Here is an 11,389-nt window from a genome sequence, read left to right as displayed (position 1 = left end):
CTGCAGTCCTGCTGCCATCACTCTTCCTCCTCTTCTCCCCGGGCCCGGCGGTGATTACCCGGCACTTCGGAGATTCCCTCGGCGAGGACGGGGTCGAACGGCTGACTCGGCTTCCGGATCCTCGCTGGGGCGGCTCCACTGCTGCGGCCCAATCCGGTCGCGGCTCCTGCGTCGAGCCTCCATACACGCCCAGCTTCTGCGGGCAAGGCATCCAATCAGAGCGCGGCTCTCAGGACAGGCCTACTGCAAACGGCCAATCAGAGCGCGCCTCCTGTCAACAGAGGACCAATCAGGTCGCGGCCCCTTTGTTTCTCTCGCTTCAGCTTCTGATCACTTTCAGGCCCCCGGGCCGCAGCGGTGAGAACACGGGGCAATGCCGGGTGGGCACCGGCTCTTCAGTTAGTTAACAATCGAGGTGGCCACTCGATCGGGCCATAACAGGACAGCGAGGAGGGGGGAGGGGGGACGGCGGGAGGAGGGACACAAGGCAGGACAGCAGCAAGCACGGCCCGGCCGGACCAGATTCGGGGGCGTTCCCGGCTTTTGGCTGACGCAGCATGACGTAGCCAAAAGCCAAAAATTCTCGGGAACGCCCCCGAATCTGGTCCGGCCATGACGGACGCCTCTCTGTTCCAATGGCTAGCCTCCATTTATGGAGCTAGCCAATGAAACAGAGGGGCGTATTCAAGGCACCCTTACTAGAAACCACAGATTTCTCTGGAGGCGGAGCTTACGCTCCGTTCCCCAGCGAAACCTAAAAAAGGATGCCAAGGACACACATGACTAACATAGGTTGATCTTAAATGGAGTGATTGAGAGAACCAGAAGACCACTACCATTTCTACAGCCCTCAGCAATGTTTAATTAAGTCTTACGGTTTCATAATTAAAAATTTTTCCAATATTATTTACAACAAAATAATTGTTTTTACTCAACTGCTAACAACGATTGATAAAGTCAATAGTCCTGGCTGGTTTTAGAAATATGGCAGTTAAGCTCAGAGACGAACCAAAATACAGCACACTATGGAAATCATAGAAGTTTACTTTGTGTTTAAGCCATACGCTTAATAACATAGGCCATGCATGCCCATTTTAGAGACCCCCCCCCCCACTCTTTTCATCCCACTTAAAGCTGCAATGTCAAGATTTTCAGTTTCTGGTGCTTTGCAGCAGTTTTAAAATGTTCTTAGAGTTTCTCGTTGTTCAAATAGTTGTAATTTCTGATATTTAGATGTTTCCCTCATCTTTTTCCTTGATTTTGCTCACGAGAAAGTGTCACTCAATCGTTGAAATGTCACTCATAATTACACTGAAATTATAAAAATGTTACACATAAGCAATCTGGAACCTTGGCAGCTATGCCTCAGTAAAGAGTTTTGAGAGCCAATATAAATCCAGCCATCTCCATGCGGATTTGCCTTAGGCTGCGGCCCTCAGCTCAGTGTTGCTGGTGGGCGGGTTTTGGTTCAGCCAGGGGTAACAGCTGCGGCAGCATGCATAGGTTTTTTTTTTAAAAAACGCCACGCACCGCACAACACAGTGACAGCAGTTCAGCACGACGTCGAGAGGGCAGCAGCAGCAGGCCTATTAATAAAGGCAGTGAGTGTCGGTGCCACCCACCAGTTACCGAGTATGTAGCCAAACCAACGCTGCTTTTTTCTTGAGCGTGGTATGAATGAAGTGTGAACTGAGGCCCGAGCAATCATGCTCTGGAGCCAGGCACTGTGTGCAAGTGGAAGTGCAATGCCCAGGGCGAGGAGGTGGCTGGAAGGGCAGGGCCTTGCCCTTAACCTAAGCCCTATTGTTCTAATAATATTTGATCATTCACAGCATAAAAATATGCCATTTTCCGTGAGTTTCACTTTCATCATCTCTTTTGGAATCCGGATATATTTAGGTATCTATAATTCTTCTTTAACTTCTTCCCAGTGTGCAGTATGTTGGAATACACCAGTTTTAAGTTTATTTCTATTCTACGACATCAAGCCTCGTGGTTGTGCATGCAGGTGGTTCAGTATTGAGGCATTCCCTTAGCTCAAGCACAAAATGGTGCTGCCTTGCTCAAGTTTATCTTATACGACCCTTCAACTACATGATGAAGATCACTTAAACATTGCTCTTCCTACTTCTGCCTCCAATGTTTTGCAAGGTTTGGTTTGAAGTGAACACCCAACGGAGGCCGAATGATGTCATTTCATCCTCAAAGTAGAAGTTGGGGCCCATGTCCTATAAATCTATTTTAAGTGCCAATCTGCTAAGATTTCAACTGTTGTGATAGATGTCCCTAATAACGGACTATGTAGAATTATTTCATTGTGCCTAAAAAATGTAAGGGTTAGTTGTCTTCAGACGGATGAAAGGCTGAGCTATCTTAACTAACGTTTATGAACACTATCTGCAAAAACAGCACAGAATACATTTAATTCAAGTATACACTTATACCAGCAGAACTTTTGCTGCTCTTTCTTGGGCTTCCTGTAGACAGACTGAATTCTGCTCAAAGATCAGAGAATGTATTGGAAGCATACTTTCAGAACATGCATAGTAGACATTGCTTTAATCCCTGCTGGGTTCTACTCTTTTGAACACGTTATTCCAAAATATGAACACTCTGAACGTCCATCTGATCAGGCAAGGCCATCCAGGTGGCGGAATTTAGCTAACTTTTCCTGCTGCTGGCCACGTTTGTCTGTGTTCCTTTGCTGGATGTCCCGAGACCCCAGAGGCCCGCACTGTGCAGACTCTCATTTTGTGCTTTGTGTCTGAATGTCACATGTTGTGGTGGTGATGCCTTTCCTGCAAACCACTATCGCCTGAGAGGAAAATCAGTAATCATTTAGTGCTAGCCCCAGCAGAGAGCGCGCAGATTCTCCTCACAGAGCAGGATGAGCAATCACACTCGACATTATGCTTTAAAATTTCCTACTGTTAGTCACAGGATATGGTGGAAAATAGTGAAGTGAAATAAGGCATATACTGACTCTGACAGCAAGATGGTGCAGAAAGAAGCAGGACACCCATTAGAGAGAAAAAAAGCTGATTTATTAGGTGAGGCATGCAGCTATCTTTCAGAAATACAATAAAAACAATCCCCTCCTCACTAATACTATCAACAACCTATGCTCCCACCCTGAACACTTTAGCTGCTTCGAACGTACAGCGCCCAGTGCTGAACGTTCGAAGAACGAATGCTGGCCCGTCGGCCAACGGTTGTGCGCAGCACTGGGGAGGTAGCGCTCGTGACGACTGTTGGCCGACGGCAGGGCTTAAGGTGTTAACCACACTTAATTTATGAATTCCCCCAAGCAAACAATCACAGCATTCACTACCATTCTGCTTTCTCTTCTTCCACCCACCCTCCATTCATATCTCACCACTAGAGTAAGGGGGTGGAGCCAGTCGAGGACATGGGCGGAGCTTGGGGAAGTGGGCATGGCCTCCTATAAAAAATTTGAGCACCTGGACTTCATTTTTTACAAATTAAGCACTGAGCAGACTGTTCTGAGGTGACCAATGTCCACTGACATGCATATCCTGCAGTACTGCCCCCCAGCCAGCCAATGACACATCTGTTGTCACAACCTGAGGAGACAGATCGCTTACGAAGGATAGACCTTGGGACAAGTTCTACTGCTTTGTCCACCACAAGGTCTCTTTTCTCATTGCCGAGGTGATGGTCACTTTGTCGTCGAACGAACCGTGAACCTGTTGCCACTGGATGTCCAGCTGCTCCTGAAGAGGTCGCATCCTCAATCTGCAGTGTGGAATTAGAGGAATGCAAGAAGAAATCACTCCTAGAAGAGACTTGTATCGGCGTACTGAAAGACACCTTCTTCTTCTTAAGGTTAGCGTCATGGTTTGCAGTTTTTCCTGCCTCTCCAAGGTTGGGAAAGCTTTTTTGAGATTCAAGTCCAAGATGGCCCCCAGGAAGCGTGCAGTCCTGGACAGAACCAGAGATGACTTCTCCTTTTTTAGAGTGAGACCCAAATTTTGAAACAGGTTTGTACAAGCGTCGACCGCTTCCCTCGCTGCCTCCCTGGACGGAGCCTTCAGCAACCAGTCGTCCAGGTAAGGGAAGACTTGAAAGTGATTCTTCCGTAGAAACGCTGCCACTGGTGCCAGCACCTTTGTGAAGATTCTTGGGGCTGAGCTAAGTCCAAAGGGTAACACCCTGAATTGAAAGTGGCTCTTGGCTACTGTGAATCGTAGAAACCTTCTGTGTGCTGGGTGAATCGGTATGTGAAAATATGAATCTTCGAGATAGAGCGTGGCCATGAAATCCCCTGGATTGATGAGACGTTGTATTTCTTGAAGTGAGACCACCCGGAAAGATAGGGAGATGAGATAGGTGTTGAGCTCCCCGAGATCTAAAATGGGGCGCCATTTCTCTAGCGTCTTCCATCAGTAAGAACCTGGAATAGAATCATTGTCTCTTTGGGAGGAGGGGACCGACTCTATAGCACCTTTCAGGGGCATCTGATGAACTTCGAGCCGCAGATGTTCCGATGGGATGGCCGCCGGGGGCTTGGATGGTGGGATTTGTGTAAATTCCAAGGTATGGCCCTTTCAAATGATGTTTAGCACCCAACGATCTGATGTTATCTTTTTTTATTTTATTTATCATTTTGCAAAATCAACATACAGAAAAAACTCTTAGGTGCAGCAATGGCGCTTATGTTACAATCCATACACAATCAATACGAAAATCAGAGAATGCATCACAATTACAAAGAATTAATTAGGCAAATCATCAGCAAACAAATATCTCCTTCAATACGGAATCAGTACCGCAACTGCTATGCAGGGATAGTTCACCAGTAGCAAGCACAGAAAACATCATCGTACATAAGGCATAATCATTCAGGTTCCTCCCGGGATAGCATATACACCTTATAGGGGCCCCAAATGTTCCTGTGGGCGCGATGCCACTGGTGATCCCTCTTGATAACAAATTAATTGGTCCCGGCAGTAGGCCATATCCTGCAACCAGACTTTAACCTCCGGTACCAGTCTTCCCCCTCCCCCCTTCCCCCCCCCAGCACATGACCACCCTTCGCTTGGCCAGCTGCAGGGATAACACTACCAATTTACGTGCACTCACCAGTATCTTGGACACTATTCCCAGCAAACATACCCTGAGATCACAGTCAATCTGAACCTCAGTCATGGCAGACAAGGACTCAGTCACACCCATCCAGAATGTAAAGATTCGGTCACAGGCCCACGCCAGATGCACAAAGTCAGCCCCTTCCGTCCCGCATTGCACGCAGCAATCTGTATCGCTCAATCCATACTTATGCAGTTGTGCAGGGGTGTAGTACCCCTGGTGGAGATACTTATAATGTATTAATTTGAAATTACTGTTGACAACAAATCCGCCTGTCATGGCACAACTTTCAGCACAAATAGTATAAGTGCATGTCCGGGACAGAGAACCCTCCCAGTTCATAAGGTTTTGTCAATATGTCCCACCCTATTCGCGGTTTTTTACCCCCCCAGGCAAGTGTGATCAGTAGGGAGCAAAGCGTCTTAAAAAAGTGAGATTTCAGGGTGATCGGAACATTAACAAATAAATATAAAAACGTAGGCAGCACCACCATTTTGATCTCTAGTGCGAGAATTAACTGCCCTGCAATCGACTTATTCCAGTCTACTCGCACTTTACCAAAATGGAGAACAGAGCACCCCACTCAATGTGGCAGGTTGATACCCTTTTGTCCACGTGGCACGCCCTCTCATCAAATTTATAACGTCTGTGACAATGATGAGCAGTATTGTACCCTCTCCCTATCATATCCCAGGAGCTGTCACACTGTGCCTCTGAGGTATTCAACAAAGACCAAATTGCACTGTCCTGTGCCTTAAATCTGTGAAGCTGTTGCCGGGCAGACGAACAAGATCATGTCTCCCAGCGGCTTCCTGCTGTCAATTGAGGCCGGGGATTTGCGGCCCACCTCACGGGGCCTTCGCCGGCGCTCACCCAGCCAGCGCGCCACCTGCAGCTACCCAGCCCACGCAGCCACACCACAACTCTCTCTCGTCCTTCCCCAGCAGTGCCGTCTCAACCCACGCCCCCCCAGGCCGCCCGCAGAGGCGAAACCCAGCACCTGGCTCCGCGCTGCCTCCGCAGCCCCAGCCGCAGCCAGGTCCCGACCCCAGTCACCGCAGGCAACTCAGAGCGAGCGCCAGGTCCGCAGCCATCGGCTGTGAACATCTAGATTTGTAATCCTGCAGCATGTTGTGGAGATCCTGCAAGAGAGAAGATGGTACAGACACCATGCTGCTGTCATCTTCGTCGCCGACACTGTCGTCAACGATCCGGTCGACGTCGATTGTAGCGTGGACAGGCCCGTCGACGGTACCATTTTAAGCTTAAGCTTAGACGCCTTCGTTGACGAAGCCTTCATGTGCGTCGTCGACAAATTGGAACTCTTGTCAGACTTCCCAGAAGACTGAGAAGGTCTTTTGAAGGCTGTATCAGTGTTCATACCAGACAAAGGTGTAGATGGTCCTTCCCTCTCCTTTTCACCATGGTGAGGAGATTCGACCGGACCTTGGCTCTCAGACTCTCTGGGGGGTCTTTCTTAAGGCCTTAGAAGGATGCTCCATAGAAGAAGGGGAAACCCTACCACTTTTGACTGACCTTCTTGAAGATGAGGCTGAAGAAGAGTCTTCACTGTCACTGGATACTGTGTCTTTTCTGGACTTCAACTTCTGGAGCCAGGTAAGAAGCCTACCCTCACGATCCCGGAGGGTCTTGGTAGAAAAGGTGCGGCAGATCTCGCAGTCTGCAGCCTTATGATCTGGATAGAGGCAATAAATACAATTGTTATGCTTATCCTCAACAAACAATCTTTTCTTGCCACAGCAGGAAAATGGCTTGAAAAGGGCCTTCTTCTCCTTACCAGACATCCTGGAAGGAACAGCCAATAATTCTGAAGAGAAATCCTGAAGAAAACTTCTGTAAAGAGTAGAGATTGAGCAGAGCTCAAAGGAGACTCCCTAAGCACAATGTGCAGTAGAAAATCTAAGGCTCTGAGGTTCCTTCAGGAGGGTTCTATGGGGTGAGGCTCTTCTGATGGCAAGTTTAGTCTCTTTTACAAAAAGAAGCGGATATGCTACAAAAGGGAATGAGGCCTAGGCCTTTTTTCTTTCTCTTTTGTACCCATGTTATTTGGTTACCAAGACTCCCCTTCCGACGACGGGGAATGATACAAAAGCATGGGAATCTATGAAAGTTCAAATACTGGGGCAATGTCTTATTACTTACTAATCTTCATTGCTCCTGGTCCTGTTCTTGTTCCATTCATCATGCCCCTCCCACCCTCCCTCCCGGATTGCCGGCCTTCATATGATGGGTGCTTGGTAGTTCAGGAGCAATGCTGGGCAGGTACTGCTTATGTATCCTCCAGTTGCAGGGGGTGAGGCAGTAGAATAATATTTCTTTTTAGGTCGCGCCTAGGCAGCGTGCATGGGCTGTCTGCAAGACATGCTGTATCTCCTCTTTGACTGTTATGGCTAATGGTGCAACCCAGTATCCTGCAGAACCTGGGAAGTCAATTAGTATGGAGAACAGTCTGTCCTGTAGGGAATTTCTTTATAAATCACTTAACTTCCTGTTTAGTTAGGAATAGCTACCTGTATGGCAAAAACACCCATATTAACCGCATCCCTGCTGCGGCGATTTTTGCGCTGTGCGGCTTTTTTCGATTTACCGTGTTACATGACGAGCTCAGCTCGTCATCAGCACACGCCACCCGTGGCTGATGACTAGCTGAGCTTGTCATCAGCAGCGAAGGGGTTAATAACTAGAAAATAAGTCATTGACACCAAAGATCGTTAAAGGAGAATGTGGTATAATATTCATATACTGTACAGGCTCACAATAGCACACAGCACCATTAACAGGTACAAAGAATGCAAAGAAAAATAGGTACAAGATACAAAATTGGAGCAGTGAATCATGTATACAAACATTTAAATACACAAGACATTACATAACTACACAGAAAATACAAAAACGACTCAAGAGTGGTGTCCAAGGATGGTTCAGACAGATTCAAGCATATGTACTTATTGTTTGGGTGTGGGATATGCTCAATCGTGATAAGGAACATCTATAATAATAGTCTAATGTTGATAATTATAGGTGTTCCCCATCACGATTGAGCATCCTTGGACACCACTCGAGTAATTTTTGTATTTTCTGAGTAAGTATGTAATGTTGTGTGTCTTTAAATACTTGTATTTGTGATTCACTGCACCAATTTTGTATATTGTACATATTTTTCTTTGCATTCTTTGTACCTGTTAAACAATAGTCCTGTGTACTAATGGGAGCCAGCACTGTATATGAACATTAATACACTACATTCTCCTTTATCTTTGGTGTCAATTACTTATTTTTTAGTTATTAATCAGAGTGACTTTGCCATACAGGTGGCCATTCCTATTTAAACAGGAAATGTAGTGATTTATAAAGAAATTTCCTACAAATCCACTGTTCTCCATACTAAGTATCTCCTCTTTGGGCTTCAAGCACGCCTATCTATTTCCATTTGGTCTTTGTTGTGCCATTCACAAATGCTGGCTTTTGATGGGTGCATCGGTTGTAATTATCCCGTATTTGGGTGCTTGGTTCCCTCCCATCTGAATTCACTCATTGTTTCTGCTGGACGGCCATCGCAAAGTGCTCTCCCAAACTCTGATTAGCGTGTTGATTTTACTTTTAAGTCTGTACCAGGGTATCTCTGTATCGCTGCAGGTCTGTGCTTCCCGCGGTGGACTGCTAGTTTATCACGGAGTGGTTGTAAGTCCCCCCTACTCTTTGTTTACCTCTGGCATGTTTATGGATGTTAAGGTTGCCGATTTTAGCTGTCTGCCTTTCTATGCACCCTTGCAGTCATAACATGTCATGCTTGTTAATGGTAGTGTTTTAACAATATGTATTGTCCTTTTATACCCACTATGTGGAGTTGTCAGAATGGGTAAAGAGTAGACAATACTACTCAAGAAGAGATAATGAAGTCAGAAGGGAAATGCCCCATTTCGTTTTGCTTACACGTACCAACCAGCTCTGTTGCTCTAGAATATAAAAGGTTGTGGTTCATGTCTTTTACTGGACTCATGCAATGGCTGCAACTCTCCTCATGACTGAGCAGGAGGGGTGACTTCTGAAGAGCAATTTTTTTTGCCAGGGAATACATAGATGCGGTTTCAAAGTTACGCCTTCATGGTTCTTGTCATGCTTTTTTCTTGAAAATCCCCTCCTTGTTCATTGAACTCTTTCGTGCATGGCAAGTTTGTACAGAAAAGCACTTCCTAGCCTCTGTACTGGAGCAAGGCAAGACACCAGTATCATTACCATCCCAGCACTTGTTCGAACTCCTGTTCACAAGCTGGCAGACTAGGGTTATCCTCCTACCTGTCAAGCAAGTAGCCTTTAACTCTTTCGGTGCTTGAGGTCCAAGCTGATCTTCTGGTTCGAGGGCAGTGTCTGCTTATGTATCGGAGTATCAGTGTCAGCCTCTGATCACTTCATGGGCTTTTGTCTCACCAGGGCACCACATTTCTATTATACCTGGATCCCGTGACCCAGAACCATGTCATCCCTAGACTGTTTCAGTGCCCATTCAATGTGTCACAGGCTAGCAAACCTATGCGCTGGCTGCCACACTTACAGGAGGGTGAATTATGAACTGGTTTGTGCGTCTCTGTAAATAGCTGATGTTGGAGTGCTAAGGCGGTCTAGGTACGTAGGTACCAGGCTCACTAAGAAACGGGATAGTGCATTTGACTTATATTGAGGCACTTGTCTTTGTGCAGTAGAAAGCCTGGTTAAACTTTATAACAATGTCTGCACATTGGTTGTACCCTCTCATTACCTAAAAAATATAAACTGAAACAAACGTTGCTATGCTATGAGTATAGTGCTCCTACTACTGGGCGCTGTTTCGTCAAAGCCATAGCAGAAGTGACAGCACGTTGCCTTTAACCTTCATGCCCCTCCCCAACTTCTACAAAGAGCTGTTTGTGGAAAAGTAATTGGCCTTTTCCACAGCTCAGGGGACTTACATTTTTAACATGCTGTACAACAGCCACGCTGCTCTACAACACAGCTTAAAGACAATGGCAAAGTAAATCTAAACGGTTATAAGGTCCTAAAGGCGAGACCTATTAGCTATGCTAATGCTTGTTTCTGTATAGCAAGATAGTAGCTCCCTCGTGATGAATGGGACGAGCACAACGGGACAAGGGGTAAGATTACTGGTACGTAATGAGAAATTACATTGATCAGAGTAATTTCTGCACTTTTTCCAGGCCTTCATGTATGCAGCCTTTATGTATGCAAGTACCTGAAGGTAATCTCCATCTTTATTTCCTATTGGAAAGATATGGTCAAACTAAAGTTCATATAAAGATCTAATTTTGAAAGGAATTATGATAAATTATTATCTTTATTAGACAGAACACTGTTCTGAACGATTATAAAATATTGGTATTTCATTCTCTAGATAGTTGGTTTCGACATGCACTCTGGATTTAGCAGTAAGGCCTCACAACCAGTTGCCGTAAGAGTTTTTGTAATATGCCTGAACCAGTTAAGCAGTTAATAGCTTTGGTTTAAACGCAAGCCCATTAAGGCTTTCAGATATAGTGTAGGTTTCCATGTTGCTACAAAGGCAGAACCAATGTAGGTTAGGTTTGAAAACGATGTAATCCTCGATTTTTTGAATTCCCAATTCTGCTTACATTGCCATCATTGGTGTCTCCAGCCCAAGGTGAAGCAGACATTGTGGCAGATTATTCTTTGACGTTTGTAAAGTGGACAAGTTTTTATAGCAAACACAAGGAGATGATGGACGGAATGCAGAAACTTTTCAGATACTCACCCCCAGACAGATCTGGGTTAAATTCATCATCGTTCTTAAGCTCACTTCGCCAACCCAGTTCAGACCCAGCCATATGCAAATAAGTTGACACTGCGCCTCGTGGGAACAGTCCATCCCGAGTTGCCAAGCGAGGTCTTCCTTGGACCAGAAACTATCACCCTGGGACCGGTAACGGGGTAACACCCCTCATCAGCCAGGCTACCTTGAATATGGTGGCAAAGTGAGGCAGGGACCCACGCCTGGGCATACCCTGGCAACTTAAGGCAAACAAAGCAAACACAAGGAGATGATGGACGGAGTGTGAAACTTTTCAGACACGCACCACCAGTTACAGTTCTGGGTTGAATCCATCATCGTTCTTTAGCTCACTTCGCCAACCCTGTTCAGACCTAGCCATATGTAAATCAGTCTTGACCCTGTTCGTAATGGGAACAATCCAGCCGGAACTGCCAAGCCAGGTCTTTCCTGGACCAGAAACAAGTATCCTGGAACCAA

Source organism: Lissotriton vulgaris, chromosome 8 (assembly GCF_964263255.1).
Source record: "Lissotriton vulgaris chromosome 8, aLisVul1.2, whole genome shotgun sequence".
Taxonomy (NCBI): Eukaryota; Metazoa; Chordata; class Amphibia; order Caudata; family Salamandridae; genus Lissotriton; species Lissotriton vulgaris.
The sequence above is the reverse complement of the archived record's forward strand: the minus strand, read 5'-3'. Positions refer to the sequence as shown.